This window comes from Grus americana, chromosome 4 (assembly GCF_028858705.1).
Source record: "Grus americana isolate bGruAme1 chromosome 4, bGruAme1.mat, whole genome shotgun sequence".
In the NCBI taxonomy this organism is placed as follows: Eukaryota; Metazoa; Chordata; class Aves; order Gruiformes; family Gruidae; genus Grus; species Grus americana.
Window position 1 is genome coordinate 48,970,705 of NC_072855.1, and position 27,105 is coordinate 48,997,809.

Here is a 27,105-nt window from a genome sequence, read left to right on the forward strand (position 1 = left end):
AATAACATAAGAGGACAAGGGCCATAACATTCTTTCCATTTTAATCTCCACAATGTATCTGTCCTGTGACAGCAATGGAAAAAAGGCAAGACAGGGGATAATTAAATGCCAGCTATCCATGGATCAACAGTAACCAGTGTCAGGACTCACATATGTCAGTTTAAAAAGAATTTCCGGTAAGCACAAGTTTAAGATGCACAATTCCTCTGGGAGCTCCCCATCCCAACACAAGACCAGCACCGGCTCTCATCCCATGAGGAGAGCCATGGAAGGTACAGCACTGCACAACAGCCATTATTACCTTTTCACAGTAAAATATACAAAAAGAATGACAACAAAAAGTATAAAGCCACTACAGATTAAACAACTCCACTTTTTATTTGTAAGGTAATACTCAAAAGCAAACATTCATTACACATATGAAAAAGGCACTGCAAAACTACTAGAATTTTTTCTTCTGTGGGGAAAAGTAAAATGGCACTTACAGTGTGACAATAAAAGAAACTAGCTGAGCAAATCATGCGTGAAGCATTAAATGCAACTGCTTTTTGGAACACACTTTTGTTCCTTTCAATTTATCACTTGATTTAAACATTCAGCTTGTAATACAATCCATTCCACTTTCTTCAGCCCAGCTTTAAAATACAGGCATGCCATATTTTAGCACTAGAAGCAAAGAAACACAGTGGAGCTCAGAAACAGAAGATTCAGTATATGGCTTGATGTGAAGCATTCCACTGCATCTCTGGTTGTAGGAATTCGTGGGTGTATGCTGGTAACCCTAAGTCTGTGCCACAGCCAGCACCAAAAAAAAAAAAAAAAAAAAAGCAAGCAGCCTGCCTCAGCAGTAGGTTCTAGCACCACAAAACCACCAAGCCAGATGAGTGAAAGGGTCCACCAGACCCTTTCAGCTATTGATAACACAAGTTATGTCAAAGGAATCTACCTTCCTCTCTCTCCTTCCCCGGTCCTCCCAATGCTCTTCACATGGTTCCTATGGCACACATCAGGTCCTAAAGCCAAACCTGGAAAGGAGTGTTTGTTCAGTGCTCAGAGGATCCCTCCCAACAATCTGTCTTGAAAATGGAGACTTGTGACTTTGGAAAAGCAGAACCATCAAGCCTCTTTCCCTAAGGGAAAATCCTGCCAGCTTGATCCCGCAGGAGCTCTTCCCTCCACACATTTACTTCCCACAGAGGAAAAAGTGGCTCTACAGTCTTTTTCCTTCAATACATTGCAGTAGATGTGGCTTTTCCCAAGCCATTTTAGGAGTATGGTTTGTTTACTAAAAGAATAATCAGAGAAGCTGCTCCAATTACTCTTTCAACTATGCTAATACTTGGTAGTTATTCTGAATCTAAATGCTTCAATACTTCTCTGCATCTATAAACAACAGATGCGTCTAAAGCATATTATATTTTTTAAGAGAGAGACAGCCAGCAGCACAGTATTCCCACAGGCAACCTTGTCAGGAAAAGATATAAGTGGTAAATAATTAATTTTCCTAGGTTAACTTGCATTCCAGACTAGCATTTGTGAGCAACAGTGCCATGGAATAGCAACTAACAACTCTAGTTTGTATTCCTGTCCAGTAAGGAGCTTTACCTTACATGCAAGCACTGACAGCAAAAGTTTTATCATCTCAGAGACAGGAAAAATAAAGACCACTTATGCAAGTCCAGCATAGACTCTTCTGTGAAATACAAAGAATTCAGAAGTCTGTGCTTCACTACTACTGTATTTTTTATTATTTCCTTTTTTTGACAGTTAATGGGCCAAACACAGATAGATGCTGAGCACTGATGTCAGACTGCAGCACACAGAACCCTCCAGTATCATCTACCCTACAAATAATTAGAGACACAATTCACTGCTTACTATGTTTTTTTCTCCTGCATTACAGATGTTTGGCAGGAAGGTAGGGGTCAATTCTAAACACAGTGGGGGAGAAGAGCACATTCCAGTCAAATCTTCTTTTCAACACTGATCTTAAGTTTAGCAGTTTAACAAGTAAAGGTTTAAAACAGTACATAAAATGTTACTAATACTTACAGAATCATAGAATGGTTTGGGTTAGAAGGGACCTCAAAGACCATCTAGTTCCAACCGTCCTGCCATGGGCAGGGACATCCTCCACTAGACCACGTTGCCCAAAGCCCCATCCAACCTGGCCTTGAACACTTCCAGGGATGGGACAGCCACAGCTTCTCTGGGCAACCTGTTCCAGTGCCTCGCCACTCTCATCATTAAAAAAATTTCTTCCTAATATCTAATCTAAATCTACACTCCTTCAGCTTAAGGCCATTACCCCTTGTCCTGTCACTCCATGCCCTTGTAAACAGTCCCTCTCCAGCTTTCCTGTAGCCTCCTTCAGGTACTGGAAGGCTGCTGTAAGGTCTCCCTGGAGCCTTCTCTTCTCCAGGCTGAACAACCCCAACTCTCTCAGCCTGTCCTCATAGGAGAGGTGCTCCAGCCCTCTGAGCATCTTCATGGCCCTCCTCTGGACCCACTCCAACAGGTCCATGTATTTCTTGTACTGGGTACACCAGAGCTGGACACAGTACTCCAGGTGGGGTCTCATGAGAGCGGAGTAGGACAGAATCACCTCCCTCGACCTGCTGGTCACGCTGCTTTTGATGCAGCCCAGGACACGGTTGGCTTTCTGGGCTGCAAGCGCACATTGCTGGGTCATTCACTGCTGTACATTCAATATTTGTGGTTTGAAGTGACTGAAGTTTTATATAGACTATCAATTGATGAATTATGATGTTATATGATACTTAGAAAAGGTGAATAATCTAAACCTTTTACCACTTCTATTTTTTGCCTCAAAAGTGCTGGCAGATCATAATAGACAAAGAATAGTTCGTACAATCAGGAATAAACTGGCCTTTGAGACAAGACTTTACAGAGGTAGTTCCTTTTCCCTGGAAATGGAAAATGGACTAGAAAACCATCTACATAAACATTTAAGAAACAAACTTCATTAACATATTGCTGATGCATTATTCTTCTGACAAGTGAGGGGGTTTTTAGCTAATTCTCTACCTTGTGGTACCCATAAAGGAAACAGAAGAGCCTCTCATGCTTAGCTTCATTTTCAATACATGGAACTAAATCTAATACCCCAGGAATTTTTCTTCCAAGTATGATTTTATTTCTTGTGCTTCTAGAACTGCCTTGACTCTGCGACCGAGAGCAAAGCTGATGGACCTCAAGATCCTATTTCCTTTCATTTCAGTCACCTGAATTTTTAGAGGATCAGAATACAGTTAGATATTTCTTTAAAATAGAGCTGCATTACAACGATGATAAAGAAATGGGAGAAATGTTCTGCTCTGTTCATTACAATCAATAGATTATGTAGCTCAGTCAGAAAGCAGAAGGAATTATGAAAAAAGAAAGTAATCTTTAAACTATTAATATTTCCAGAAAAACTTTTCTTTCAGACACACAGATTCCCACCTCCCGAATACAGCTAATAATGTCAGAAGTCCTGAGATTCATATGGTCAGAATGACTAATATTTACATTAAGCAAATGTATTGCCATAGTAACATAGACACCACAGAGTTATCTACCTGCCACAGCTCACTAAATTATTTAGCATGCCAATACTACAGTGACACTGTGTAAATGATCACATTCATTAAGAACAGAGTATGTGCTGAAAAACTGAATGTTAGACAGCTAGATTTATTGCCATGAAAAATACCAGTATTGGAAAAAAAAGCAGAGAAGCACAGAGGAAAGCTATAGCCTGTAGCGGAACAACACACCTTGAAAAGTTTCATTTAAAAAAACATGTCTACATCCCCAGCCCCGTGCAAAGCAGCACAAACTATAATTCCACTTATGGGGCATAAGGCTGATACTGCTGTGGCCAGAACAAACTGAGATATTAGTTACTTCCTGCATTACATTTTTGGGATAGTTATTAAATTCATTTTAACATGCATCTTACATTCCCAAAATAATATTCTACATTGTAGGATTATAAAAGCTAGTGCACATGAAATATTCAGACGTAACTATGACACACACTCAGAAATCCATAGTTCTTCAATAGTCAATGTGTTTACAGTTAGGAGAGAGGTGTGATACTCTGGGTGACGGTCTGCCACATCCTCCAAGTGGTAGATGACGGCAGGGATCCAAGTAGTTTGTGTAAGTTGCTATCCTCAACCTGAGTTAAAGCAGTTTGGAAATCTCAAGCACGTCCTGCACTGTGGATATTTTCCCCTCATCACGTGCAATGGCAGAATCAATGACAGGACAAGAAAGTGACAGGAGAGATCAGGTCACCTTGTGACCAGATGGATCTCTTCTCAATTTTTGGCAGCTGTAGCCCCTTCTTTTCTTGGGCACAAATCATGTTTTTTCACATGTCTTTTTGAACTCAAAACAACCAAGAGGAAACCTAAGAGTCATAGCACGAAGATCCAGGCACAAAACTAACCCAGCTCACTTTAACCAACTTCTGTTCTCTCTGATCTTTTTAATTCTTCATAGGCTCAATGTACAGAATTTCAAAGCAAGATAAAGCTTTAAGTAATTTCTTCTACTAATTTTTTTATGGAAAATAAGTCTGGCACACACCCTTCTCCGCCCTCATGCTTGTATTATTATTTACCTGCATGGAAATGCCACAAAGTCTTAAAGACGTTTTTATAGTACTAGCAATAATTAAATCTAACCTCAAAACAACAGATCACCATAACAGAGACTCATTTAGAATTTGATCTTGAGAGACCAGCTTTTCAAAATATGGCAGTGCTTGGGCCATGCTGCTCTCCAGAGAGAATACAGCTTAAATGACGAGTCTGCTTTTCGTAAAAAAGTTATTTTAAGAATCATTCAAGAACTGACTGGATCCTGGGAGAATGTCAGGAAAGTATGGAGAACAGCACCATGGTTTGAAAGCAGTTTTAGAAAGTAGTCTCATGGGACTTATCCATAAAATCCAGATTACTTTCCACTCTCTACAATGTATGTTAGATCTTTGGAATATATTCCATACTGTAAGACAATGTGACATGCATAACATTGTTTTTAACTCATTCAAACAAAAAGTGACATTGCATATCTCACTGTCACATGAAAGAAATCCTCCTTAAATGCTTTATCATATAGCCTCAATCTTTCCCTCCATTCACCAGCTGAATCTTATTTGAGATAAAACAGATACTCACACCAAAGTAATACTGAGACTTCCTCTGCCAGACAGAGGATTTCAAAAACAAACAAACAAAAAATCCCCACAAATCAAAACACCCACCACAACAAAACCCCACAATTTTTTCATTCCATTATCTTTAGAAGATGACACTAATAAAATTATCATTTTGAAACCTGTTGTTGACCATCAGCTTGATTCTGCTTGTCACCTCAAAGATCCTCTCTCCTACTGGAATCTGCTACAGGAACCATTTCTAAAAATATACATTTTTTCAGTAGACTATATAAACAATTCATGCAGTTATTTAGTGACTTATTGTATCCAAGAAGTAGATAGACCTATAGTTAGTGGCATATCATACTGGACCAATCTGTGCTTACAATTTTCCTGACCTCCTGACAACTCTTACAGCTGAGAACATAAGATTTGGCACTTTGAATTAACTAAAGCATCTTCCAATGCTAACTAGAACATCAGCTTTACTGTTACTAGTAATTTTTAGCCAAGCTTCTTCCTATCCCAGATTTATTGCAGGAGCTGAATTTGCAAGATTGCCATAATTAGACAAGAGGTATCAAGGGAGTTGTAAGATTTGAAGTAAGAGAAATTAAAAAAAAATAAAAGTGCAAGCTGACAGTTCTCTACTATGAAAACAGTGCAGGAATTGGGTATCTTTATGTTCTGTTAATTCCTCTGAAACAGTACTACAGAAATGTAATGTAGGATCAAAACAGAATTTTGAAAGCTACGCACAGTACAACTACAGAAAGACAAAAGCATCCATAAAAAGCCATACTTAGCCATGACTACACAGCTTCCCAATATTCAGACTAGAGAGGGGTGCCTCAAATGCTGATACTGGAGAGCACAGGTGGTGAAGAACGCCAAAAAGTTGACTGCTTACAAGTCAATTCATCTTCCACAAGTATTTAGGCAGTGAACCTCTTACATGAGGTCTCCACTCAGTATCCCACTTGAGATCATGAGTTTAACAGAATGCCTGCTGGGTTTAGAGAAATGTCTTAATCTGAGAGAGATGAATACTGCTGATAGGACTGTCGAAATATAAATTGAACAGGTGAGAAGCAACTGACTAGTAGACTAGTTAGCAGCAAGGAATAGAATTATGCAAAGCCTCCAAATTCTAGGCAGAGGTATCAATTACATTTACATTACAAATCACCTTGCTGAGAAAATGCAAGCTGGAAATAAATAGGAAGTTACCTTCAAGTATTCAGCATCCTGAAGCACATTTGCAATGGAGCCAGTAGGGATATCTGCTCTGTTCATTGGAGTAATTAAAATGTGCACTAATGTTTGAAAAGTTTCTATGACAATTGAGCACCCAGCTAAAGTGCCCGAGATAAGCCTTTGACAATTCTAGATAAGAAACTCTAAGCAATTAAGAGAGGTATCCAAACACTAACCTTAAATTTCACTTAGGTTGAATTTTCTCCTGTAACTTCCATCTTTCAAGCTTCTAACTGAAAGCACTAGAAAAGTCAGTCCTGCTACATAAACCACAATTAATTGTAAACAGAAAACCTGTATTTTGTTTTCAAGCCAACAGTGAGTAGATGAACCCAAAAAGTAAGAACAGTCCACAAGAATACTGGCTTAAGTTTATTATGATTTAGTTCAGCACCACTACTACTGGATCCAAACTGCCTCCTGCAGAACAATTCAAGTAACAGCAAGACAAAACACTGCTCCAACAGGAGTGCTTTACAGATCAGATGTGGTACCATTCCCAAACCAAGTTCACGTTTTTGCATGGTGCCATATTATGCTATAACAAACGTCCTCAAAACCTAGTATTAAGCAAGCTTTACATGATATCAGCTTACATACAGCAGAATGAGAACTAATAATGACCACAGCTGAGGTGACTTAAGGCAAAACAGACACCTCCGTGCTGAGCCTCCCAGTGCTTCCTGTTCCAGGAACACATGCCCAAGGTGGTTCTGTACAGCAACCATTTATTAATTTTGGTTCTGTCAGACAAAACTGGTTGCACTATTACCAACAACAAACTGACTTTGAAAATGTTAAAGCTAGATTTTCTGTAGTGCTGTGCCATGCCAACTCCAACATGCCTAAACTATTTTTGGATCTACAGCATTGTTAGACCACAGTCCAGATAATCTGGAGACATATAATTGTGAGTTGACATTACACACTTATGGTCAATATGTATTACAAAACCCATGAAATTTCAGTATTGCTTACTGTAAAAGATTATTTTACAGCAAAATGCTTTTATTGTGTAAAAGATTACACAAGTCAGAATATTTTTAATCAGTATATATAACGAAATCTGACCCACTATAATGGTTTCTGCATCCAGATTGTAAACAGACCTATCACGCACATCCACAGGTAAATTAAGCTAGATAGCTAAAAACTCAGATGTGTCCACAGTTTTAACTTCTGGATGACCAAACCGGTTCTGTGTTAGCAAGGCAAATGTAAGCCTGCAGTGCATTACTGGGTACTCCTCTACTGCAGTTGTATACACATGCATGTGCGCACATGTGCTAACTGCAGCGCATTTGGACATATCGTAAAGTATCCTGACAATAAGAACAAAAAAGTCAAAATTCACCATTTCTCTGGCTCAGTTAAATTTAAAAGTCAGACTAAAGCAGGTATAGGAGCTGAATGGCAGCTCTACTGCAGTTTCACATATTAAGGTTAACAAGCAGCAAGTAGGCTAGCTGACAAGGACATAATTGGCCTTAAAGGCAACAGCAGCATGTCTAATTTCCAGTGCTACAGTCACTATCTCAAGGGTTGTTTTGTTAACACCGAAGTATCAATGGCTGTACAAATAGAATATCTTACCTCAATGGTTTTACTTTTAAAATATTCAAGAATCCTGTGATGCATTTTGTTACTTTCTCATGCATTATTGTGATATGAGGCTTGGTCTCACCTAGTGTGATGTGTCCAGTTTAATGGCAACTTGATTCCCCTTTCTTAAAGCAAAATAGAAAAAAACTGTGAAAGGTTAATTTTTATTATTATTTGTTAATATTGCCCTTCCTTCCAGACCCCCCCTTTAAAACTAATTTTTCAAAGGACACACTCTAACACTGCTTCAAAGCCCTGCAACCTGACAAGCCAACAAAGACAAGACAGCCACATGCTTAACATGGTCATCAAACTGATGTAGAACCTCCATGCTTGCAGAAATGAGTTAGTGGACCAAGGCCAACTCAGCACTTTGCAGGACTAAGCCCCAAAAGAGCAAGAAATCTGGAAAGAAAAATCAAATCCAGGCCTCCCATATGCTATAAAAGAGCATTAACTGACACAGGGTTGGCCTATATTTGGTCAAATTGTAATTTGTTTGAGCCAAAGCAGACTCAAAAAGGTCCTTGAACATGAGGAGCTCCAGAAACTTTTTGCTTAGTGGTTTGGAATCCAGAAGGTGAAGACAGAGCCAGGGGGCAGAGAAGACTCCAAAATCTCTCATCCTCATTTCCACATCTTAGTCCTCCAACCACTTAATTTTAATGAAAGTACCAAAATCCTAATTCTGCAGAGCACTTTGCCAAAGAACCAAATCCTTTTAGACAAAACACAGTTAAGAGCTGATACTGAGGTTTTTGTTTGTTTTTGAGGTGTTGCAGCACCCGGCTAAATAAAACTTGCAAGAACATCCAAAGTGTTCAAATGACTCATCAAAATCCACAGGAAATCACCAGAGCAAAGAATCTGTAGGGGAGTGGGAGCTGCTTTTATTTTTTCTAACCCAGAAGAAAAAAAAATCAGAGAATCATAGAATCATTCTATTCCGAAAATCCCCTTCCACATCCTGCTCTCCTCAGCTAGGATGGGAACAGAGTCCTTTGTCAGGGTTAGCTTAGCCAATGGCCTCTCTCATGCTGGCAGCTGCTTTTATACATAGCAGGGAGACTAAAGAGGTAGAGCAAAGCTTAGCATTATCGACTCAAGCCCAGGACTTTAAAAGGAATAAAGTCTTTTCCACAACAACTCAAACAAGTCCCCTGTGCAATGAACTATGCCCTTTCCCCCTTCCATCATGTCCCCACGATGAAAAAATATCTTTGCCATGTTTTCTAACTGGCAGAAACTTCCAACCCAGATTCACCAAACAGGATTAATGCAGATATACTCTGCTCATAGCTGAGATCCTCTCTTTTAAGTCATGATTTACTTGTAGCTATGCATTTCTCCCACTCTTTCAAAACTGCCTATAACAATGATCAGGGCAATTTTCTTATAGTAATTCTTGTATATCTAGAATAATGTTTTTAATTGTTCAATCATTTGGTGTCAGCTGATCTCCTGCAGACTACCTGCCATATTGCTGAAGGTATTGCTGAAGGTAAAATAATATTGGGTATAATAAAAAATTGGGTATAATAAAAATAAAATGGGTAAAATCAGAAGAGGAGTCTAAAGGAACAGACCCGACAGAAGTAATCAACATTTTTTCAGCTCCTGTTCCCTGCTCCTCTTTTCCCTCCCCTTCTCCACAAAAACCTCACAAACATTTAAAGTTCCATGACTAAAGTCACAGTTGGCACCAGTGGCGCTGGGATGGGACAATACCAGAGAGCTCAGTAAAGTAAGGGGCAGCAGCTATCTAAAATTTTTCAGTTAGAACAAGAAAGGCCCTCTCACCATGGATACCCATGCACCAATGGACAGTCTTACATGAATTCAATAAATGCAGAATTCATACAAGTTTCTAATGAACTGAAATATCCAGAGCAGATGTATGATCCAGGGCTGGTCTGAAACAGGACTAGCTTTTTGCTGCCATTTCATAGTACAAAGTAAAGTTGACTTTATCACTTACAATTATTTTAAAAAGTTTCAAGCTTTCAGCCTCTCATTGTCTGATCACAATTACACAGTTTCAATTTGTCTCTCTCCCTCCCATCATCAGAAGAGCAAAAATAATCATTGTTTTGTGTCAAGCTGCTCAATTTGAGAGCTGCTGTGCTCTCATTGACACTTTTCCCACAGGTAGTGGGAAATTTCTCCAGGCAGTGCAAAATTGAAATAGTGAAGTAATTGCTACCATCCTTTTGCTTTTAGTTGTTGTCACTGCCCAATTCAAAAGAACTAGAAGTACAAAGAACGATCTTCCATGGCTGACAGAGGAAGAAGAGCTACAGAAATAAATGAGACAACAAAGCAAGAGGAAAGAAAAATTAGAAGTGCAGAGAAAAAGGATAGATGTAGATAAGGAGGGCCACCTCACAGACTGGAACCTCCAGTTCTGCTATCATTCCTGCACAACGGCATTTGGTTTATCAGAACAGAGTAAATGGAGGGAGATGGAAATAGCAGAACTGGAGGAAACAAAACCAAGCAATTTTTTTCCCAGACAAGAAGGGAATAGGAAGAAATAAATAAAAAATGTAAAAAAAAAAGAGAGATTAATATGATTTGCATTGATTAAAACACTAATCGGCCTCTTCTGTACTGTACAGCAGTGTTAAAAAACCCTACCACCACCACCACCCATGCCATACATACCAATACAATAAATGTACAAGCCAATACATGTTGCTGTTAGGAGTCGAGCTGCTGCATGCTTCATACAGAGGCAGATGTACGGAACATTTCTAAGTTCATGTTCAAATCGCACAAGCGCCATACCTAAAGCATACGAAGCCCTCAATATCCACACCCTGAATATAAAAATGACAATTTCAGATGCAGATATCTTGCTATTAAAAAAAGCCTGAACAATTACATATGCATTAAATAAACCTTATGCCATTTATTTCCTTCATTCTTTACGTGCCAAAAAAAACCAAAACAAAACAGAACCAAACCCAGAATAAAAACAAAAACACCCAGACACGGGCCCACCTTACTATGCATTATTAAAATGCCAAGCACAGTAGGTTGTTAATTTTTCACTTGAAGTAACTGCATAACTTTGTCAGGAAATTATTCTGTTCTAAAAACTCTGTAGCCATTTGATTTCACCTTTCATTTTCTATCATCCACAAGTCAGAATTGTATACGCAGTTTAATGAAAAGTGCACAAGTCCTTGAATCCCAGATACAGATGGGATGTGCTGCGAGTGATTTTTCTTACCATAACTGATAAATAAGCAAAAAAAAGCAAAATAAAAATCAAAATATCAGAGATGTTAGTATAACCTCTGATTTACTATGCTTATATTTATCATACTGGAAACAAAATTTCTTCTTTCTATAAGCCCAAGATATATTCTCAATCTTTTTATCATGTCTCCATGCTATGCATCATGTAGATAGATAGTGATAGATGAATGGCAACACAATGGTGATGGATTAAAAATAGTGACACTCAGGAGTACAAGAAGCTTTAAAGAGTACTTTGAGTATAAACATAAGTGCTTGAGCAAGAAAATAATTATCTATATGCCAACAAACACAGCACATCCCCAGGGACAGATAGATTCTTTTTCTGTGAACACCCTCCTGCTCTTAACTGTGCAGGAGTCAGGGTCAGAGAAAGATGCTGAGTCAAACTTGTGGTAAATAAAAAAAAATTAACCACAACAGATGCATGTTGTCCTAACCACTGTTCTCCTGACTCACACAGGAGAGGTCTTTGAAAACCTCTTAACATGTAGACTTGTAATTGATGCTTGCTTAAACAGCCTAGGAGATAGGAAATGTGCCTACTGATCTTTAAAAAGGGGGTGACTGCAAGATCACAGATTAGGCTACTCTTTGTATAAAATACTAAGCATCCACCTGGGCAGCAATTTGGAGGTACAGTTGTCATCACCTGGTCACTTGCACAAATAACATCCTATCTTTGCACTCTGCTCAGGCTGTGAGCATGCTGAGGGGAGGAAAGATTGTGGCATCATCTCACTCCTGACTTAGGTAAGTGGGAATCCCACTTGCAGGGATCAGTTGTTCCAGCTACTCCCCCACAGATAATTTTAAGACAATTATTCTACATCATGAGAAGCTTACTGCTTTTGTATACTACTACAACACTCTTTATTAAGAAGTTCAAGAAAGAGGGTATACTGTACAGGTTAAAAAAAAAAAAAGATGTAAAAGAAATATCATAAAATACATAAAATCTGCAGTTTGATAGGAGAAGTGGTTTCAGGGGCTATGTCCTCCTCCAGAAGTATCCAGCAATGGGCTTGTCTCAATTAGATTCAAAGCCCATATTGTTTCAGAATATTTAAGAACTTTTTTGGAAGCTAATGGTGACATGGTAAATGAAACATATGGACAGAGCACATACAAGCTCAGTTGTCTTATTATTAGTAACATGTTAGTCAAATTCTGAAGGAAGAACACATACTTTTAAAAATATAGAACAGATGCACTTACATGACCACCCCAGTTTGCATTTTAGAAGACACAGATATAAGACATACTGCCCTATACCAGTTCAGTTGATTATCTGCTTGTAAGATAATCATGCAAACAATCAAAAAATTTCCATTGTAAGAGAAAAAACAAAACATTCACAAAAGAGCCATCAGTAACTCTGCTCAGGGTTTGCCTAGTTATTTGTTTGTTTTTTCCCCTTCTAGTTTCAGGAAAAACGAGTATTTCTGAACAGGGGCATTCATGATACTGATTCAGCTACTGCCTTGCCTTTCAAAAGTGCCAGACCAGTTTTTCTCGTTTCTTTTAAGAAAGCAATGCAATTGAACAATAGTTTCATCTCCAGAATTAACTATTGTTGGGCACCCAGCTCTAGGCAATTGGCTTACTCTGTGTAAGCACTTTATTACTACCCTCCTACTTGTTTATATTTCTCAAAATATATTATTCTCTTTGGCTGTAGTTGCTTCCCACATGTTCATTCATCTTAGTTTTTCTCACTGGATTTCTTCAACTGTGTCTCATTAAACAGTCCAAATTTTTCTTTCCAGCTGTATGCTAGGTTGACTTTCAGTGAAATTAAGGTAGATTTACACCAATGAAAGGAAAACAGAATGAAGTTGCACAGTCTTAAGATTTAAGAGACAGCAAAGCTTTCTAGGCTATGAATTTTAATACTCAAATATTAGCAATTCATCTTAGTCTCAGTTCTATCCTTCTAGGACAAAACAGTTTAGAGAGTTCCTGTTAGGGTTTTTACTGATAGCATAGCTCCAAAACATGGGGTGAGCCAGTAGAGCAGTTCATAGATCTGCTGAGAGAGAATGAGGTCCTATCCCTTGCCTCACATCCCTAGCACATTTATTTCATGCTTCCTGTTCAGTTCACAAAGCAAATCAGTTTAACAGCTCTAATGAGTCACAACAGAAGGGAGTAAGGCCACATCACTGCAAGCTGGGAACAGAGGGAGAAGCCAAGGGGGTGGAGATAGAGAGGGAGAGGAGCTGGTGGGCTCTGCACCTTCCATCTTTGACAGACTGTATCAGTTCTGCTGCTCCTGGAATTACTCCCGGATTTTTATTACAATGTTTGTACATTTAGAGCCAGCAAGTCAAATTCTGAAGATTTACAGCCGATCCCTTGTTACTGAGCCAGAAATTAATGATATGTTAGTTGTTCTGAAATAATGTTACAAGAATTGAAACTTATTAGCAGTAAACATTTCAAAATATCCAAAATGTCAGGAGACACTGTATCCCTGGTCTCACCTTATTCCGAACTGACCAAATGCGAGAGAAACATTCCCTGGCCTGACAGCCACTGTGCTCCTGGTAAGGGACACAAACTGATAAAGACGTATGGAAACATAACATAAAATGCTAGCAGAAGTGGACAAAAACTCATTAGACATACTGAGCATGATCACTAGTCAAAACATTCCCAGAAATAAATCTCTTTCTGTAAATTATTAAAAATTCCTTATTTTCTTAAAATAAACTTTTCACATTCTTTCCTCCTTTGGAACTGGAAGAATTCTGGTTTCTCAAAGATTGCTCTCCTGTTTTATTTCTCTGAGGTTAAACCTCCAAATCCCCATTTGGCCAATGGCCATTCCAATCTGATCACGACCCTTGGAGGCTAGCACATTCTTTTACATCTCACCCACCTCAGCAACTAAGAGTAGGACTATGCCTCTCCCTACCTGGCCACAAAGAAAGGTAATGCAGGATACAGCAACTTCATTATCTATTCTATCCCACCCTCAAAGATTCTTGGTATGGAAGGAACCAATTCCAGAATGCATCTACCATGACTCCAAAAGACTTTAGTTGCCGCCCTAAAACACCCTTTGCTGGGCAGCTGACAGAGTTTTGAAAAGGAAAACAGACTGGTAATGTTACAACCTTAATATAAGGGGAGAAGCTGGAAAGTAAGTTGTTTCTTTCAGGCATAATACTTTTTTGAACTGCTCCTGGGATGACACCTACTGTTACTTCCTTAATCACAGCAAAATAAAGTTTCTGTCTTGCCATTCATGAATAGCAAAAAGTTACACTGAAGTTTCTAAGCTGTTTTCAGAAGTATTTCAATTACTTTGGCTTTTGAAAGTTTTTTTCCCCCGTGCTAGGACCTTCGCAGGGCTTAGAACTGAAAGATTTCCTTGGTTATCAAGTCCCCCTCATCTGCTATCATAATTTATAATCCTTCATAAATTGATTAAACTCTAGCTTTTTAATGTTCTTTTACATTCACTGAAGATACTATGACATTTCCAAAGTAGTGAAATATCAGTCCATCCATTTTTCCCAATATCATATTGTAGCCTACTTACTAGAATCACCCATAGAATCAGATAACTGTCAGAGTGTTTTATGAGTCTGTTTTTTAAATGAGAAGATAAATAATTACATCTTTAAAGACTGTACTGTAAGATAAATTTTAAAGTTACTGAATTCACATGTAAAAGCTTCATTACCACAGCATCTTCAAAAGATTTTTTCAGTTGCAGCTGATTGCTCAAGGGTATACCTAAACACTTATTTCATAAGCCTAAAACGAAGGCCCCTGTCTAGCACATCCTACAACAATAATACTCTGCTGCTGGTGTGTAGAAAGCGTATTTTGCATAGGCCACTTGAGAATCTACAACACTTTACAGATCAGCAGTGTAATTTCAGCACACAGGGAGAACAAACTCTCCAGTCAAGCAAAGATCATTAGGACTTAAATGCAACCAGCAAAACTAGCAATGAGTAAATATCAGCATCCTGACATACAGTTGTGGAGTTGTCTTTTTTTAATAATGTTGTTATATGTCTTCTCAGTATAACCGGGTAGCCATTAAGTGTGAAGAACAGCTATGAAGTGAGAGAAATGCTATTGAAGAAAATCAATATTAAGTGGTACTTACCAAGTTATTTTCTAGTATCCCTTTTTATATCTGAAGGATCCCAAACAGTTTCAGAAAGCAATCAGATTCTAATTGTACACTGATTAAACTGACAAACACCAACTGTTCTCCATTGAAACAAAATATTTATACATTTCTTGCACTTTAATTTCAGATGTTGGTAAAGTAAATCCCAGAGTAGTACCAATCAAGACAATGAGTTACAGTAATTTTAACTAGGAGAACACAGACTTTGGGTCAAAGTTTCAATATTGTTTCAGGTTAGCTTCCCTCTGTGGTAGGGTAGTCAGCAAAGATTTCCCCATTAGCAAAAGATTCAACCAGAAGAGACATTCACATATTGTCATACACTGCCTCTGCGCCACAGCTAGAATGCAGTGAAGGATTTTCCCTTCCTCTTGAATATAACGTCCCTACTAGAAAAGACACACACCCCCCGTGTTTTATGAAACAGTTTCCATGCAAGCTTCAAAAGAAAGCTGAAAACCTGGGACTGAAGTTGTCAGCTGCACACCTTTGTAATACATGGAAATGGCCCACAACAAAACAGCCTGTGTATAAGATACACTGTTGCACTTTACTGGTCCAAAGAAGAGGCTTTCAAATTGAATGACCATAAAAAGAATAATACAATAAATCATTCTGCAAACTACATCCTAGTTCTAGCAACTAGTCCCCTTCAGGAATGTATATCTATCTTAACCAAGAGAAGGAAGTGATTAGATAAGCCACAGTTCATTTTAGTTAATAGAGCCACAAAAGAAATAAAACAAGTATTCTGCTTAGCTTGCACTTTGTAAACTTGAGCATGCATGTGGCAATGCCATCAATTAATTTACTACCCAGTCAATTCCTTCACTTTGAACCTCAAGCACTGCCAGCAAATATCATTAATCTGGGTAATAAAAAAGTTTCTCCAAAACTCCTTCTCAATAATGTTATACCCACAGCATCCAAATCTTTGTTTTAAAAGACCCACAAAGATAATAATGATTTTACAACATTCAACTTAATGTAAAACTAAGGCCATAAACACTGCTTTAAAAAGCCCAACAATACACTTGAAGTAGGCAATAGATTACTTTTTCACCAGTCCCCACTGCTCCATATACAACAAATGCATCAAACATCATTATTTCCATTGCTTGTCTGATTAATGAGAAGCTTGTCTGACAACAGCTACCAAAAGGTTTCTCTGGTGTTTTTCTGTTCAGCCCAACAGATTCTAGGACTGCAGAAACAAATTCAAAATCTAATGAACGAGTTTACAGTTAGCCTTCCAATTCAATCAATTCTTGCAGGCCTATATATTAACAGTATATCTTACTCCCTCTTTCATTTATTCCAAATTTATATTTTGAAATAATAATGCACACTTTAAAACAATTTAATTAATCCACACTTGGAAAAATGAAATTAGCTTTACCTGAAAACCCTCTTTGTTTTCAAAAACACTGGGATGTAAAGAACAATGAAGGGGAAAGCATCCTGTCAACTGAGAATGTGATCCTTAGAGATTTTGTTCTGCAGTTTTATTTTGTATTAGCATGACTTTTTCTTTATAAGTTTGCTGCCATCACAGTGGTGTTTTTTCCTCAAAAATAAACATAAAACCACTATGTTGATAATGCTCACTTTTATTATGAAAATCATAACTTTTTTTTCTGGTTTGCTTTTTGTTTCTTTAAGACTATCATAAAATCTCTTAATTTCTAACATTGAACTTACCAAATCTCCTTTATTCAGAATGATCACAAATTCCCTTAGGTTTCATAGGGCTGCTACCAAGCACAATTTACACTAATTTAGTACTAAGGTGAAGCCAATTCTGAAAAGATACTTACTTACTATTTTTTATTTCTATGGGACCAAAGTTGAGAAAAACAGCTGTCATTGTTATCAGAAAAGTAGTCCTAATTTTCTATTTCATCATGTCAGTGGCCGCTCCTATCTACCATTACACACTAACTTCCCTGCACTGTGCTTAATTCTTCAGGGCAAAATATGCACTTTTCTAACTAAACTCAAGACACATGCAGTGACAAATAAGTCAAGATGGTTGGACAAAATATTCTTTAGGACACACCCGGAAACTTTGCAATGAATAGCCCACATTATGTGATATAAATATATACACACAATTTTTTTCCTTGTTTGTCTTGAGCCGAGAAAGAGCAAGTGTCTTATGCATTACTGAAGTAATTTATACACCTTTCTACTTCTCCAAACTGCCAGGCAGATGTGTCCTTTATAGACATATCCTTCAACATCATAGTAAGAACAAATTTCTATGCTAGTATAAAGTGATGAAAGATTAGAAAAAACAAGTATTTAAATTATTTATAGAACATCATTGGCTCCTAAAGAAGGCCATGCCAAGTAGCCTGTAACTGGCCCCAGGAATCCTATGAAAGAGTAAAATCTAAATCATGTAATAGCTCTTTTCTATTAAAATTAACATTTTGTGAAGCTCAAGGCAGTTTAAAAATTACCTACATCAGTAGAACAGGATCTTCCTCTATAATATTGATTTCAGATAACTGATAGTAACCAAATTTTACTGGATTGTTCCCAAGATCAAACTCACTATTGAATGAAAAAGACACTTCCTTCCCCATAAGTCTGTGTCTTCACAATTTTTCTACTTTTTTTTTTTTTAAATCAGAACAAACTCAACCCTACAAACCTTTCACCAGAAAAAACACACACACAAATAAACACCACACACACAAAAACCCCCACCACACACAGGAAGAATAGAGCTGAAAAGAAGCATGATCCCAAGATTCTGCATACAAACTAAATAACAAAAGGGCTTTTATTCATTTTGTGTCTTTTTTCATTCTGAAATTCCAACCTGAATCTAGGAAAGCTTTCCTTAGAAAAGTTTAATTAAAAACAAAAATATATGGGAACATACTTATTTCAAATGCATTATTTTTTTCTGATTTTAAAAAAAAAACATCATCAATTCTAGTCCTAACTGGTATTAAAGCCTTAATCACAGATAACCTTCATAAACTTAAACTAAATACTCAACCTCTTATGTTCAGAAATTAGATTTTTTTTTCATTACTATTGTTAGCTAAACCAAGGGGAACTCAAACATACTAGTATAATAGATGACTTGAACTAACATGGAATAGGAACTAGAGAAAGACTTCACATCACTGTTATTTCATGTCACTTCCCATCATCACTGTATTGCCTTTCCATAAGGATAACTAGATTTTAAGTCAGGGACAGAAAAAACAACTAATTGAAATGTGTACACTGCTATAAACAAAGTTACAGAATGAGATTGGACTGTAGTTTAAACTAACAGTTGTTCTTTTGTTTTCTATCAGGAGAAAGAAATAGACTTGCCTTTATTGCATAAGATATTAAATTCTAACACTACAAACCATCTGAAGAACGATTCTTACCTATAGCAAGTGGATGAGAAACAGTCACCTTGACAATGAAAGCTGGTTCCGCACAGCCACAGAACCATGGATTAGCTGTAGCTCAATACACGTAAAAGCTGATATTCCTTCAAATTTGGATAGGGTGCCATCTGTCTTGGGAACACGTAGCTCTTCTGGACAAACACCCTGCTAACTGATCTTCTAGACAAAGCTTGACATTCAGAAACATTTTCATTATTTGCATTAGTAAAACAGGTTTACAATGCTGTCAGAGCTGCCAATTAATTCCTTTGGACAGTGGAAACAGTAACATATTAAATACTTAACTTGTCAAGCATCAGTGTATCTGCAGCCCCTCAGTTTCCTCAAGATACTTTGGGAACTTGCACGATGGGTTACAGAGAAACCAGATGCCTCCCTAACTATTACAGAGCAGCACAGGTTAGTATGAGAAGAATATCCTCACTTCCAACTTGACAAAAGACAAGTCTCCCATTCACAGGCCAGCATCAAGAACTGCAACAAACAGCATCGAGAAAGAGGTGGAAGAACATATATGTAGCATTACAGGGGAGGATAAGACCAGACACGTGCTACACAAAAGGCTGCTGAAAGATGGTGTTCATTTTCATAAAGCAAGTGTTTGGAGCTTCGAAAATAACACACAAGGCACAAGAGTTTACCAGATTGTTAATACTTAGTTAATATCTACCAGCTATCCATATTTTTCCTAATCAGTTTCAAAGAAAACTTGGGTATATAAAAAACAAGAAATAGTGATTACTGTAAAGTATATTTTCATATTTCTTCTCCTTTCTAATGTTATTTGACTGGTATGAATGGCCTACCTGATGTAACCAACACAACTCTGGAAACAAAACATGCTGTCAGATTTCAAGCTTGTCTGTACTAATCCCAGCCTCATTTCACACCCACACATCAGGCTCCCTCCTACTAGCTAGCTTGGGCTTCTCTTATGCACACAACTTCCTTATGTCGATCTTGCAATTAACATCCACATCTCCCCAAATGATGCCAACTCTTCTGTGAAACATTCAAGCTATGAAGACCACACCTCTCTTCATGCTCTTTCATCAGCCCCTTTTGCAACCTGAGAATAAGCTTCTCTTGGGAAGGCAACTCATAAGTGTTCAGCCCTTTATCTTGTAAAACAGCTTATCTAACAAAAAAAAAAAAACCACCCACACATGTATGACGCTGCATCAAGAACCAAATGATACTCATGCTTGTAGATTAGGTCAGGGAAGAGATTTATCTGAATTTTCATCTGTCAGCTGATTAGTTTCACTGCAGATTAAGATGATCCGATGACAAACCAAAGCCTAGGAGCCTCTGCCCCTTATTCAGTTTTTGTTGTGAAAGGATTCCTAAAGTTTCTGTATTCAATTTTTAACCACAGATAGAGGACGAGCCTTTTCTCCTTCAACTCTGATTCGTACAGTGTACCTATTAGAGTCAGAGGGAAAAAAAAAAAAAAAGAAAAACATACATTCTTCACATGCCAGGCTTTTCAACAATTTCATATCCCATAGTCCAAATGACATGGACATATTCTGAAACAACAAAAAAAAAAAAAAAAGAAGAGTCTTGCCAACTCAAGAAAATCTTGGTGTACAGTCTTTTGGGTTCTCATCAGCGTGCCACTGGTAATCTATCACTGACTTACAGGGTACATAGGTCACATACTATTGTTCTCCAGAAGTTACTGGGCACTAAGACACAGCTAAAGTGCATTTGATAATTGCCATATATTCATTTCACATGTAAGCAATTATTGTGGTGGCCACAGGAATATTATGCAACTGTCATCCTCTGTGTAGTATACTGTATAGGTGTGAACAAGAACTGAAATGCTCCAGAGTCCACATTATCTAAATGCAGCTTAGTGCAACTAGAGCCTCTATTTGACATTTTAAATAAGACTGAAGTCTCAAGCCCGCTTTTCAGAGGATAGGTGTCCATACCACAAAAACCTATCATGACAGCCAGCGTTCCAAATAGAGAGCTCATGGTTCAAACAGACTTCTATTATGAATTACCTATTACACAAACGCACACACTTACTTTACCTGCAATTAAAGCACGTCAACAGGTCAGCAAGGAAAAACTTGCTCTAGCAACAGTTCCATTTGTTGGACAACCTAAATCTACAGTTTCTTCAGCTGACACCTTTCAGCAGCGTTCAGCTTTCCACCACAGACAAGGAAAGGCAGAGAAAGTAGAACAGTAAAAATTATAATTCTCTATTAATAGAAAGTAACTGCCCAACACTTGAATGAAATTTGGCAGTTTAATAAGTGAAGGGGAAAAAACCAAACCATCTTAAAGATGATAAAATCTCAAATAAACAAGAGAAGCAGTAACAAAGTGTATTCACAGCATGAGACAGATCTGCACAGACAAGATCAGAGTTTTCAGGCCTTCCACCATTAACTTGGCAAGAAGCCCTTGGAAACACCAAGGCTGTATTCAGCTATGAGCCCACACCACTGTAGAAGCAATCCACATTTCCCTTCCTCACTGCCTTCTGTTCACTGCTGTAGCCCAAAAACATTTGCATCCATGCTGCATCTCAAAAACACATGTGCATCACACACTGAATATTTTTGGGGCAATTAAGAAACTGTTCTGGCTAAAAAGTAACTACTGGGGGTAGAAAAAAAAATAAAATGCAAAAGCAGAAAAGAGTAGTGTGATGCTGAATGCTAAAGCTGGCTATGCTGCCAAAAAGCTGATTACAAAACTCAACTTTCAGACAGGAAATGCATCATAAGAACATCTTGTTAAACAAGCTAAACATACGCAAAGGAGGAGAAATCCACACCTTTCTGTCAACACTGGAGTCATTTATATTAAATTTATATTTGACATGTAACAAGGCCGCACACATACAAAAAATGCAAGTATGAAGAGGGTGTCTATTCATTTACACAGTGCTTAGCATTCAAAATTGATTTTACAGACATCCTGCTAACCTGTCAAAAATTCCTCCAGACTACACAAATTAATTCAAAATAGGGAGTCTGTTGTTTTTTCTCTCCTATAAGCAAGGAGGTAAAATTCTGAAATAGTTTTCAACATGCTGAAAGGAATAATGCAAAAGTTAAAAATGTATATACATCCAGGGAGAATACAATTATTTTGCATAAATGTAATTTTTGGCCAAGAACTCATAGTTCAAACCAAATTCCTAAACAGCTTTCCCATCAAAGCAGCATGAACAAAACCATCCAAAAATTAAGAGCTTATGGGAGGACACTATCAGTTTATAGTTCAAATATAACAGGGTTTCAGTATAGGTTAGACTACATGATCCAAGATATCCCTTGCCATCTTATGCTCTTGAATTTTAGGGATGATTATACCAAGTTCCTCCACAGAGGTAACTAGAAGTCTCATAACACTCTTTTAGCATCATTTTTCCCCTCTATTAAAAAAGATGTAGTCCTAAAAACTAGCCAAGTTCCTCAAGCAAAATGATACCAGGATGAATCTCTCTGTCCTCCAGATCATCTCCAAAGCATTTCCTGCCAGTGCCTTGAACGTAATCCTACTCCAGTCTAAGTAACAGAAGAGAAAATATATACCAACATGGAACCAGATTAATCCAGAAAATGTTATGAGCTAAGGGTTGGGGTTTTTTTGTTAAAGTACCCTTTAAATAGTATGTGGGGATTTTTTTTTTTTTTAAATCTACATGAAGAAAAAAGTTTGGTTTTTTTTTCTTTGACCTCAGTTCAGAAAATTATTACTTTACATAGCTCACTAGAGATAAAAATCCGTAAGAGACCCATGACAACTTCTCCCCATGCTTTTATCTGCTGAGACCCATGACAACTTCTCCACATGCTTTTACCTGCTGACATTCTGTATGGCCTTTGTTACTACTAGCTGGCTTCCACAACTTGAGAATGTGCGCAGCATCACTGAAACAGTAAAATACTGTTCACAAAATGCTAGCTCACTAAACCATGATATTTTTAATATAATCTCTTATTACTCAAAATAATTCTGAGTGGGGGCTATAGAGGAAGGAGATTTCTCCATAATTTGTAGTTCACCTAACTCCCTGCCTGTCTGCTTCATACATCCATTATGTCTGGTCATAATACGATTCTCATTTGTTAAATACAGTGTTTCTATTTTTGTTTCACTGTATCACTTATCTGTGTAAATTTGTAAGCGAGCCTATAATTGCATTCTTGATCAAGCTGTCCTTTAGCTTAAATAATTATTTTCTCCTTTGGATTTATCTTCTTTAATTTGCAGCATAGCTTCAAAACTACTGTCATACACATAAAAAAATATAGTCTAAATGAAGTTCTCATGATTGAGATTTACAAGTTGATCAACCTGGAATCTTTCTTTCCTTTTAGCTACATATGAAATAGTCCATCACAGGTAACAGAAAAGAGGAAGAGAAAAAAAAAGGAAGAGAAATAGCCCCTACCCATAGTCAGAACTAAAGTCTAGCACAGAACCTAATTGCAAGCCTCTCTAGAAAACATTGTTTCCATCATATATGGAAAAGGAGTACGCAAGAAGCACTCATGGAGGGGCCTCAAGTGATCAGAATTAAGGGGCGGTGGGATGAGGAATGAGCCTCTTAGCACATTTGTTTTAAGATTCCAGGGTGCTTCAACCTGAAGGACATTTCTTATCTAGAATCACAAACCTGAAACTGAAAATCAGTACAAGAGACTGAAACTATAGTCAATGAAGAAGAGAGTCATATGAGGAACAATCCCATTTCTGATCTGACTAGTGCATGTTTTCCATTATATGCTTAATAAAATATTACACATATTTAAGAGTGGTGCCATATTATCCTAAGATATTCAGTGTTTCAGCTTCAAAGTACTGCAAGACTGACTCAATGAATCTTTGTTACTACTACTGAAGCAGTAAAGAAACAAAGGTCTGTTCTCTGTTCATCAAAAGCATGATTTCTCTATGATATGCAGTTAATGTGCAGGCTTTAAAGAGAAGGCATTCAGAACATGGAAAGATTCTCTGACCACACATAGGTAAAAAAACCGGTTCTGAAACCTTAACTTTCAAGAACTTAAGGGCCTTTAGCTTCCCAACTCATTTAAAAACAAACCAACCAACCCCCAAAAAACATAAACACACACCTTGCATTAGAAGGCAAAAGAATACTCAGTCTAGTATATGAAGTCACAAGAATTTGAATAATCTAAAGAAATTCCAATTTCCTATCAGCTTTTTTTTTTTCCATTAAAAAGCTGTAATTAAATTAAAGAAACACAGTTATAATTAAACAGAGAGCTTCCAGTACTTGTGGCCCAGGAGAGTCATATTAATCACACAGTATTGCCAGTGTGCATTTGTTACCAGCTCTCATTCACCTCCAGACAAAATTCGGTACTGCCAGATAGAAAATAATACATCCTTATCTCCAGAGACCACTGACACTTGGAACTCTTTCTAGGCACTGATAAACCATTACTGCCAAGCACAGTCTTGCCTTATGTAATGTATTTTTGGAAGAACAACAAGTATTTGCTTTTGCATCAAATACACAGCTTTGTAAAAGCAAGCAAACACCACCACATGCCAGGAAAAAATAATACACATCTGCATTTTGTATCCTAAGGGGGAGGGGGGAAGCAGAGGGAGAGAAAGAACAGAATAAGTTTCTGCCTTCTCATTCCTGAAAATTGAGGCAAATCAGGAAAATACAAAATGGTAGAGGAACTGCTCAAAAAAATTGGAACCAGATATAAAAAAATATTAAAATCATATCTATCTATCTATATATAATCAGCTTACATTGCTTGGATAGCCTGAAATTCTGTCCTAAAATCAGTGTGATAAGGATAATAGAAAGTTTTAGAACATAAAAATAGTCATAGTAGTAACTTTCATGAATTAAGATGCTCTATTTTATATCTTATTATCATCAACATCACGACAGAAAGCAGTTTTCAATGTTTCTTCAACCCACAGCAGAGCAGTCTGTCAAGTCTTCCTTTAATAGGCAGGTTACAGGACATCCTCAGAATGGCAAAAGCCTTTTCAAGGATTTGTAAGTGAGCAGCCAAGAACTAGCCATCCCCTTTTACACAATTAACTTTGAGCTCAGGATTATGCTGCACTTTATTTGAGATGAAAGTTGTCCTTAGAGACTGTATTGCATCCCATGTATCATAACCTACATCAGTACCCAGGCTAGATATTATGAAAGATGCATAGTCTTGTGGTTTGGGAAATTCAAATTGCTTTCCTTATCTTTCCCCTTCATGTGAAAGCCCAAGAAAATAACCCCAGAAACCACAGTCCACAGATTTATGAATCAATACAAACACTCCCAGTAGCAATACATGCCATTCAAAATCTCACAAAAACAGCAGATGGACTTTAAAATATTAAAAGGGAAGTATGTTAAAAATTAGCTCTGTTTCATACATGCAGATTAGTAATTAAGAGAAAGAACACATCATAGAAGTGATACAGAGGAAAGTTCCTCAGAATGTGAGTAAAAAAAAAAGTCTCCTAACCTGTTAATTTTCCATAAAATTGTGCCTAATTGCTTTTGATTTAAAGATCAGTTGGCACTGCAGGACTTCCTCAAATCTTTGTTTTTCTTCTGCTATTCACACCTTTGCCCAATAGCTTCCAACTGAAATTAAAACCTTTGTTCAATGTCACTGTTGTTATGCCTAGCACTCAGACAAGAAATCTCACACAGTGAAGAGCCATCTCTGTTTTGTGCTGTTACTGGACAATTAAAGGAAAAGAGTTAGCGCACCCAAATAAACACAGGCTACAAGGGCAGCACAATAGAGGGTTGTTTACAACACACAGTGGATTACACGAAAGAGTTTGCCAAATTGTCACTAACACAAGCTGCTTAAGTCTGCATGGCAGACAGCAGACATTAGCACAGGTCTGGAAGCAGTAAAACCACAGTGGCTTGGATGTAACACCATACAAATATGACTAAACTGCTTTTGAAGCTAATCTAGGCATCCTCACAGCACATTTCCTAGCACTCCCTGTTCTAGGATTTGCTCCTGCAGAGACAGTGTGGGTATAGGCATGCCCACAGTCCTTTTTTCATGTTGTTGTCTTACAACAGGGAGTTCTACTTACTTTTCAACAGCCACAGTGATGTGAAGTTCTACATCTTGCTCATCTACTACATGCCAGAGGAAAAAAAAAAAAAAAGAAAAAAGGAGAAAGAAAAAGAGGCATAATGCTTTAATATCTTCTGGATCCTCCCTGTCAGATGAGACGTGAGAGTAGAGGTAGGAAGAAAAGGAATTGTCAGTGCTGTGATCTCCCTGGATTTTACAGGCTGTGCTGCACCAGAGTAATCACCTCATACTTACCACTCAAAGGATCAAAAAGCACCTCACAGTCATCTAGTCCTTCCCTCTGTGCCATGGTAATACCCATTATGTTTCTGTCACAACTCACAGATGCTTGCATCACCTGCTCTTAAACTCATTGACAACTTCTTCTGATAATATATTCGAATGCAACAGTGTCTTACCAACCAATGAAAGAAAACACTGTGAGACATGTATATTTCACATACTGAGACTATCCCTTCTCTTCCTTGAAGCTAAAATAACAGCTCCTGGTTCATTCAGTCATTCTTCCAGATACCTAGGTATTCTTACTGCTTCCCTCCAGCCTCCCTCCAATGGGTTCATACTACCTTTTTTTTTCTTTTGTTCTTTTTAAAAATAAATTCCATCTTCAAAACTGGACACTACCTCAAAACTGACTAGAAAGATTAATTTATTTAACACACAGAATATACTTCTATTCTCACGTATGTGATGCAGTCACAGGACCCCACAGTAAGAACTAGACATGTCCTAAAGGTTTACTGAAGCATGCCTCAGGGGGAAGCATTTGGTCCTTCTGGCCTTCTCTGATTGCCCCCATCAACCAAGAGATAGTAATTACTCCAAAGAAGGCTGACTGGGTTTAAAGTAAGGAACTGGGCTGTGGGGCTTATGCTTTTGCTACGTAAACCTCAGCACCAACCTGAGCCCTATTAAAAAAACCCCAAAACTTTTCTAAGGGCAGAATTCAATCATTCTGTAACAATATATTGGTATGATAGTCTCTAATTTTACAATTACATAACCATGTTGACTCATTATTCTTGTCATCTACTACAATAGCTATGTCATTTATACATATATAAAACCAAAAAAACCTCCACCCAAACCCCAGAAACTGAGTCCATTTCTAGAGAAAACAAATTTTTTTCA

General features: G+C 37.6%; 1 protein-coding gene across 4 annotated transcripts in view; it reads right to left on the reverse strand.

Annotated features, from left to right (window-relative positions):
• FHIP1A (FHF complex subunit HOOK interacting protein 1A) overlaps nt 1-27,105 on the reverse strand; it is a 93,467-nt gene that overhangs the window by 57,598 nt on the left and 8,764 nt on the right. Inside the window, exon 1 of one of the 4 annotated variants that reach the window (XM_054825276.1) lies at nt 18,851-18,978. The exons of the other annotated variants lie outside the window; for them this stretch is intronic. The gene's annotated coding sequence lies outside the window, so the exon portion shown is untranslated. Of the gene's footprint in view, nt 1-18,850; nt 18,979-27,105 lie in introns of those variants that run through there. 4 annotated transcript variants of the gene reach the window in all.